Consider the following 9732-nt stretch of genomic DNA (forward strand, 5'->3'; position numbering starts at 1 on the left):
CATTTTATAGTTTTCAGAGTACAAGTCTTTCACCTATTTGGTTAATTTCATTCCTAAGTGTTTAATTGTTTCTGGTATAAAGTAAATGGAACTATTTTCTTAATTTATATTTCTTCAATTTCATTATTAGCACATAGAGAAGCAATGGATTTCTGTATATTGATTGTGTAACCCATGAACTTAATGAATTCATTTTTTTCATTCTGGTAGCTTTTGGTGGAGTCTGTAGGGTTTTTGTATATATTATCATGTCATCTGTATATAGTGAATGTTTTAATTCTTTCCCAATTTGGGTGCCCTTTATTTCTTTTTCTATTATCATGTTCAGTTAGCCAACATGTTTTTTCCCTATAAACAAATGACTATAGTTGGATTATATATAAACTTTAAATTTTAAATCACTTTACATGTTACAAGGTGCATATACTTGTGCTTCCCCATTTGAACTTCATGACTACCACTCAGAGAAGCATAAGAGATATCTAAATATACCACTGGTGGGGGGGCGGTGTAACAAGGTTCAAAGCTTTGAAAGGATTGTCCAAAGCTCTACAGCAAATTAGGAGTAGAATTGGGCTTTGTCCTAGGGTCTTTTCATCCTATGGTCCAGTCCTCTTTGTTGTTAATTCTATAGTTTTCAAACCATGTTTGGTGAGGTTCCAAGGAGAGTTCTGAAGGATTAAGCAAGAACTGAGGGTGACACTAACAAGCTAGGATTTAAGGTTGATATTGTGGTTATAGTTTTGTGTGTTCTATATTTGTTGGGGGTTCTATGCAAGCTTTAATAGCCACTGAACTAATCCATGTTGCCTTATTAAAGGTAAAAAAAGAATATTTACGAAAAAATTGCTTAAAAAATGGTTTAGATAGGGGTATACAAAATGATCAGAGTCTATTCCAGGAAAATTTTGGAAGTCATGTTTTGCAGCAGCTAATGAACCTTCCTAATGTCTACTCTCTTATTTTTCTTTTCATGCAGGCATTGACTAGGAACAGAGTACATAGTTTCAATGGAAGTGAGATCATTGTCATTCATCTTCATATCAACATAGTCTTTAATTGTCTTTTCTTCAGCTTCAATTTCTTCTTTAATATCTGACAATAACAGATGATGTTCATCTACAGCTGGAAGTCCACTTATTATTTCTAATAAAACCACACCAAAACTATAGATGTCAGATTTGGGTGTTATTTCTCCTCATAAAGCCTCAGGTGCCATATAAGCTGTTGTGCCCACAATTCTGCTATTCATAACTGTCTGGGCCAACTTCTCAGAAGCTTATGCAAGCCCAAAGTCAGATATTTTGGCTGTAATGTTTTCATCTATTAAGATATTTGCCATTTTAATGTCTCTATGAATATGATGGTTTTCAGGTAAAACAAAAATATTAGCTGCATCTTGAGCAATCTTGCATCTTATATGACAAGAAAGTAGTGGAATATCATCAAACCAAGTCACCTTGTCTAGCAATGAGCCATTGGGCATATAAACATACACTAAGCAGAGGTCATCTCCACCAGGTAAGAAACCAAGCAGTTCTTCTTCTTTTTTTTTTTTTTTCAGCATAACAGTATTCATTATTTTTGCACCACACACAGTGCTCCATGCAATCGATGCCCTCTCCAATACCCACCACCTGGTTCCCCCAACCTCCCACCACCTGCCCCTTCAAAACCCTCAGATTGTTTTTCAGAGTCCATGGTCTCTCATGGTTCACCTCCCCTTCCAATTTCCCCCAACTCCCTTCTCCTCTCTAACTCCCCATGTCCTCCATGTTATTTGTTATGCTCCACAAATACGTGAAACCATATGATAATTGACTCTCTCTGCTTGACTTATTTCACTCAGCATAATCTCTTCCAGTCCCGTCCATGTTGCTACAAAAGTTGGGTATTCATCCTTTCTGATGAGGGCATAATACTCCATAGTGTATATGGACCACATCTTCCTTATCCATTCGTCCATTGAAGGGCATCTTGGTTCTTTCCATAGTTTGGTGACCGTGGCCAGTGCTGCTATAAACATTGGGGAACAGATGGCCCTTCTTTTCACGACATCTGTATCTTTGGGGTAAATACATACTAGTGCAATGTCAGGGTCATAGGGAAGTTCTATTTTTAATTTCTTGAGGAATCTCCACACTGTTCTCCAAAGAGGCTGCACCAAATTGCATTCCCACCAACAGTGGGAAAGGGTTCCCCTTTCTCCACATCCTCTCCAACACATGTTGTTTCCTGTTTTGTTAATTTTGGCCATTCTAACTGGTGTAAGCTGATATCTCAATGTGGTTTTAATTTGAATCTCCCTGATGGCTAGTGATGATGAACATTTTTTCATTTGTCTGACAGCCATTCATATGTCTTGATTGGAGAAGTGTCTGTTCATATCTTCTGCCCATTTTTTGATATGATTGTCTGTTTTGTGTGTGTTGAGTTTGAGGAATTCATTATAGATGCTGGATATCAACCTTTTGTCTGTACTGTCATTTGAAAATATCTTCTCCCATTCCGTGGGTTGTTTCTTTGTTTTATTGACTGTTTCCTTGTCTGTTTTTATGCTAGTATCATGCTGTCTTGGTGATCACAGCTTTGGAATAAAGCTTGAAATCAGGTAACATGATGCCGCAAGTTTTATTTTTGTTTTTCAACATTTCCTTAACAATTCAGGGTCTCTTCTGATTCCATAAAAATTTTTGGATTGTTTGCTCCAGCTCTTTGAAAAATACCAGTGGAATTTTTATCGGAATGGCATTAAAAGTATAGATTGCTCTAGGCAGTATAGACATTTTAACAATGTTTATTTTTCCGAACCAAGAGCATGGAATGGTCTTCCATCTTTTTGTGTCTTCTTTAATTTCTTTTATTTTTTTAAGATTTTTATTTATTTATTTGACAGACAGATCACAAGTAGGCAGAGAGGCAGGCAGAGAGAGAGGAGGAAGCAGGCTCCCCACTTTGCAGAGAACCCGATGCGGTGCTCCATCCCAGGAACCTGGGATCGCAACCTGAGCCAAACTCAGAGGCTCCAACCCGCTGAGCCACCCAAGTGCCCCTCCTCTTCAATTTCTTTCATGAGTGTTCTGTAGTTCCTCAAGTACAGATACTTTACCTCTTTGGTTAGGTTTATTCCCAGGTATCTTATGGTTCTTGGTGCTATAGTAAATGGAATCAATTCTCTAATTTCCCTTTCTGTATTTTCATTGTTAGTGTATAAGAAAGCAAAATGGATGAAGAGATAAATAGTTTCCAAGACCGGCAAGGCTTAAAATACTACGCAACCACCAAGCCGACACTGCAGGAAATATTAAAGAGGGTTCTATAAAAGAGGAAAAATTCTACAAATAGCATTGAACAGAAATAAAGAGACAATATACAGAAAGAAAGACTTCAAAGGTAACACGATATCAATAAAAACGTATCTATCAATAATCACTCTCAGTGTGAATGACCTAAATGTGCCAATAAAATGGCACAGGGTTACAGATTAGATAAAATGACAGGACCCATTTTAAACTCTGGAAAACAGCATGGAGGTTCCTCAAAATGTTGAAAATAGAACTGCCCTATGACCCAGCAATTGCACTATTGGGTATTTACCCTAAAGATACAAATGTAGTGATCCAAAGGGACACATGCACCCGAATGTTTATAGGAGCAATGTCCACAATAGCCAAACTATGGAAAGAACCTAGATGTCCATCAACAGATGAATGGATCAAGAAGATGTGGTATATATACACAATGGAATACTATGCAGCCATCAAAAGAAATGAAATCTTGCCATTTGCAACAACATGGATGGAACTAGAGCGTATCATGCTTAGCGAAATAAGTCAAGCAGAGAAAGACAACTATCATATGATCTCCCTGATATGAGGAAGTGGTGATGCAACATGGAGGCTTAAGTGGGTAGAAGAAAAATAAATGAAACAAGATGGGATTGGGAGGGAGACAAACCATAAGTGACTCTTAATCTCACGAAACAAACTGAGGGTTGCCGGGGGGAGGGGGTTTGGGAGAAGGGGGTGGGATTATGGACATTGGGGAGGGTATGTGATTTGGTGAGTGCTGTGAAGTGTGTAAACCTGGTGATTCACAGACCTGTACCCCTGGGGATAAAAATATATGTTTATAAAAAATTAAAAATTAAAAATTTAAAAAAAAAAATAAAAATAAACATAAAGATACACCCAGACTGAAAGTGAGGGGATGGAAAAGCATCTTTCATGCCAATAGGCCTCTAAAGAAGACTGGGGTAGCGATTCTCATATCAGATAAATTGGATTTTAAACTGAAGACTGTAGTCAGAGATACAGAAGGACACTACATAATCCTTAAAGAGACTATCCACCAAGATGATCTAACAATTGTAAATATCTATGCCCCAATATGGGAGCAGCCAATTACATAAGAAACCTGTTAATCAAGGTAAAGAGTCATATTGATATGAATACATTAATAGTAGGAGATCTTAACACGCCTCTCTCAGAAATAGACAGGTCATCGAAGCTGAAAATCAATAAAGAAACAAGACCATTGAATGACACATTGGACCAGATGGACCTCATAGATATATACAGAACATTCCACCCTAAAATATCAAAATGCACATTCTTCTCAAGTGCCCATGGAACCTTCTCAAGAATAGACCATATACTGGGTCACAAATCAGGACTCACCCCATACCAAAAGACTGAGATGATTCCCTGCATATTCTCAGATCACAATGCTTTGAAACTGGAGCTCAATCACAAGGAAAAGTTCCAAAGGAACTCAAACACCTGGAAGCTAAAGATCACCTTGCTTAAGAATGCTTGGATCAACCAGGAGATCAAAGAATAACTGAAACAATTTATGGAAACCAACGACAATGAAGACACTTTGGTCCAAAACCTATGGGATACAGCAAAGGCGGTCCTAAGGGGGAAATACATAGCAATCCAAGCCTCTCTCAAACAAATTGAAAAATCCAGAACACAGCAGCTGTCTCTACACCTTAAAGAACTGGAGAATCAACAACAAGTCAAACCAACTCCACACATAAGAAGGGAAATCATCAAGATTAGAGCTGAGGTAGAAACCAGAGATACAGTAGAATGTATCAATGAAACTAGAAGCGGTTTTTTTAAAAGAATTAATAAGATCAATAAACCATTGGCCACACTAATCCAAAAGAAAAGGGAGAAAGCCCAAATTCATAAAATTATGAATGAAAAGGGAGAGAGCACAACTAACACCAAGGAAGTAGAAATAATCATCAGAAGTTATTATCAACAGTTGTATGCCAATAAGCTAAGCAAACTAGATGAAATGGATGCATTCCTGGAAAACTATAAACTCCCAAAATTGAACCAGGAAGAAATCGACAACCTGAATAGACCAATATCTAATAACGAGATTGAAGCAGTGATCAAAAACCTCCCCAAAAACAAGAGCCCAGGACCTGATGGATTCCCTGGGGAATTCTACCAAACTTTCAAAGAAATAACACCTATTCTCCTGAAGCTGTTTCAAAAAATTGAAGCAGAAGGAAAACTTCCAGACTTTTTCTATGAAGCCAGCATTACCCTGATCCCCAAACCAGGCAAAGACCTTACCAAAAAGGAGAATTTGGGACCAATATCACGGATGAATATGGATGCTAAGATTCTCAACAAGATCCTAGCCAACAGGATCCAACAGCACATTAAAAAGATTATCCACCATGACCAGGTGGGATTCATCCCTGAGCTATAAGGATGGTTCAAACATTTACAAATCAATCAATGTGATAGAACAAATTAATAAGAGAATAGAGAAGAACCACATGGTCCTCTCAAGTGATGCAGAAAAAGCATTTGACAAAATCCAGCATCCATTCCTGATTAGAATGCTTCAAAGTATAGGGATAGAGGGAACATTCCTGAACTTCATCAAATCTATCTATGAAAGACTCACAGCAAATATCATCCTCATTGGGAAAAAGCTTGTAACCTTCCCGTTGAGATCAGGAACACAACAAGGATGCCCACTCTCACCACACTTGTTCAACATCATATTAGAAGTTCTAGCAAGAGCAATCAGACAACAAAGAGAAAGAAAAGGTATCCAAATTGGCAATGAAAAAGTCAAACTCTCTCTCTTCGCAGATGACATGATTCTCTATATGGATAACCCAAAAGACTCCACACTCAAACTACTAGAACTCATACAGTAATTCAGCAGTGTGGCAGGATACAAAGTCAATGTACAGAAATCAATGGTTTTCTTATAGAAACCAAGCAGTTCTACAAAGTTCTCACGTTGACACTTTGCCATAACTTTTATTTCTTGAACAAAAGTGCTGTTTCAGTTCTTTAGTACTAATGTCAACCATTACTTCAAGTTTCTTCAGTTTTATTGTTCATGTAGCCTTTATATACAACTGCATATCCTCCCTCTCTGATCTTGTTGTCACTGAGAGAAATGGGTCTTAATCAAAGTTATGTGTTACATTCTTCAATTCATAAAAGGAAAAACTTTGAAAACATGTATCACTACCTTCTGAACTTGGATTTTCTGGACTTGAGGAGTCAGGTGGCATATAGTTTGTTCAAGATTCTGCACAAGTAACAAAAATGTCCTGTCCTTTCCACAGACAGGCATCTGTTTCTGCTTAATGCTTACAATGTCATTAGAAGGTAGTGTATTAACCTTTTGGGGAACAGCATCTTGTGTGAAACTGATTTTATCTATCCTCACTAGATGGTTTTTTAATAGCTACTGCTAACTTCTCTCACCCTTCCTGAGGATTAATAAAATATGACACTTCTTAGGAAGATGTTATGGGTTTGTTTGTCTTCTATTCCTGCCCAGTAGTAGAGTGCCAGGGCCACTAGGGTACCACCCCGCTGGGCCAGCTGTGGAGGGACCTCACTCAGAAAAGGATGGGGGCAGGGTAGGCCCTAGAACATTAGTTTTGATATAGTATTCACTGATTCATTACTCGCATATAAAATCCAGTACTCGATAAAATGTTCCTTTTAATACCCACACCTGGTTACCACATCATCCCCATGCCCTCCCTTCTGTAAACTTCAATTTCTTTCTGAAGTCCGGAATCTCTTATAATTTGTCTCCCTCTCTCATTTCTCCCCATTCGGTTTTCTATCACTTCCCTTGAGGTCCTCTGAGCTATTCCTTGTATTCCACAGATGATATGTGGAACATATGATAATTGTCTTTCTCTTCTTGACATATTTCACTAAGCATAATCCCCTCCAGTTCCATCAAAGTCAATGAAAATGGTGGGTATTCATCCTTTCTTATGGCTGATTAATATTCCATTATATATATGTACCACTTCTTCCTTATTCACTAATGAATTGAAGGATATCTCAACTCCTTCCACCATTCAGTTATGATGGACATTCCTCCTATGAATACTGAGGTGCATGTGTCCCTTCTTTTTCCTATATCTGTATATTTGGGGTACATACCTAGTAGGTCAATTTCTGGGCTGATGGGTAGCTCTATTTTTAACCACTTGAGGAACCTCCATACTATTTTCCAGAGTGGCTCTGCCAGGGTGCATTCGCACTGAAAGTGAAAGGTTCCTTTTTCTATACATCATCGCCAATATTTGCTCTTTCCGGTCTTGTTAATTTTAACCATTCTAACGATGTGAGGTGGTATATCATTGTGGTGTTGATTTGTACTTCCTTAATGGCCAGGGCTGTTGAACATTTTTGCATGTGTCTGTTATCCATTGGTATATCTTCTTTGGAGAAGTGTCTGTTCATGTTTTCTGCCCATTCTTGACTAGATTACTTGTTTTTTGGACGTTGAGTTTGTGAATTTCTTTATAGATCTTGGATACCAGCCCTTTACCTGTAATGTCATTTGCAAATATCTTCTCCCATTCCATGTAGTTTCTCCTAGTTTTTGTTGACTCTTTTTTTTTTTTCCTGTGCAGAAGACTTTTATCTTGATGAAGTCCCGAAAGTTCATTTTTCTTTTTGTTTACCTTAACTTTTGGGATGTGTTTTGAAAGAAGTTTTTATGGCCGATTTTGAGGAGGTTACTACCTATGTTCTTCCCTAGGATTATGATAGATTCCTATCTTACATTGAGATCTTTCATCCATTTTGAGTTTATCTTTGTGTATGGTGTATGGGAATGGTCCACTTTCACTCTTCTGCATTTGTCTGTCCAATTATCCCAGCAACAGTTACTGAAGACTCTGCTTTATTCCATTGGATAATTTTTCTTGAATTGTTGAAGATGACTGGATCATAGAGTTGAGGGTCCATTTCTGGGGATTCTATCCTATTCCATTGTACCTTGTGTCTGTTTTTGTGCCAGTACCATGCTGTCTTGGTGAACATCACTTTGTAATATAGCTTGAAATCAGGCAACATAATGCATTCAGTTTTGTTTATATTTTCAGCATTCCCCTGGTGAGTGAGGTCTTTTCTTGTTCCATACAAATTTTAGGATTGTTTCCTCCAGATCCTTTAAAAAGTCAATGATATTTTAATAGGGATGACATTGAAATTGTAGATTGCTCTGGATAGCATAGATATATTCACAATGTTTATTCTTCCAGTCCATGAGCATGGAATGCTTTTCCATTTCAATGTGTCTTCCTCAATTTCTGTCATAAGTGTTCTATAGTTTCTAGAGTATAGATCCTTTACATCTTTGGTTAGATTTGTTCTCAGGTATTAAGGTTTTTGGTGCTGTTGTAAAAGGACTCCCTTCCTTAATTTCTTTTTATACAGTTACACACTTAGTGTTTAGAAATGCAACTGATTTCTGTGTATTAAATTTGTATACTAACATGTTACTGAATTGCAGTATGAGTGTTATTAATTTGGGGGTGGAGTCTTTTGTGTTTTCCACATAAAGTATCATGTCATCTTCAAAGAGGGTTTGACTTCTTCTTTGCCAATTTGAAAGCCTTTCTTTTCATCTTGCTGTCAGATTGTTGATGCGAGGACTTCTAGTACTATGCTGGGCAAAAATGGTGAGAGGGGGCATGCCTGTTCTGTTCATGACATTAAGGGAAAAGTTCAAAACTTTTCTCCTTTGATAAAGATATTTGCTACAGGTTTTTCATAGATGGCTTGATGTTATTGAGGTATGTTCCTTCTATCCCTATGCACTGAATGGTTTCAGTAAGGGAAAATGCTGTAATTGGTCAAATGATTTTTTTGCATGAATTGAGAGAACCATATGTTACTTATATTTCTTTTTCATAATGTGTACTAGTAGGTTGATTTGAAGTTGTTAAAACACCCTTGTACCCAGAAATAAAGCCAAACTGATCCTGATGGATATTTTTAATGTACTGTTGAATCATATTAGCTAAGATTTTGTTGAGGATTTTGACATCCAGCTTCATCATAGATATAGATCTGTCATTCTCCTATTATTTTATTTCTTTTCAGCATGACAGTATTCATAGTTTCTGCAACATACCCAGTGCTCCTTGCAATCCGTGCGATCTCTAATAGCCACCACCTGGTTCCCTCAACCTATCAACCCCTGCCCCTTCAAAACCCTCAGATTGTTTTTCAGAGTCCATAGTCTCTCATGGTTCATCACCCCTTCCAATTTCCCTCCACTCCCTTTTCATCTCCATCTCACCTTGTCCTCCATGTTATTTGTTATACTCAACAAATAAGTGAAACCATATGATAATTGACTCTCTCTGCTTGACTGCTTGACTAATTTCACTCAGCATAATCTCTTCCAGTCCTGTCCATGTTG

The 9732-nt window shown here is 37.6% G+C and overlaps 1 pseudogene; it reads right to left on the reverse strand.

Moving 5' to 3' along the window:
* Positions 1 to 892: 892 nt before the first annotated feature.
* Positions 893 to 6784, reverse strand: LOC131820964 (interleukin-1 receptor-associated kinase 4-like; annotated as a pseudogene).
* Positions 6785 to 9732: the final 2948 nt, after the last annotated feature.

The sequence above is a fragment of the Mustela lutreola genome, chromosome X, assembly GCF_030435805.1.
Source record: "Mustela lutreola isolate mMusLut2 chromosome X, mMusLut2.pri, whole genome shotgun sequence".
NCBI lineage: Eukaryota > Metazoa > Chordata > Mammalia > Carnivora > Mustelidae > Mustela > Mustela lutreola.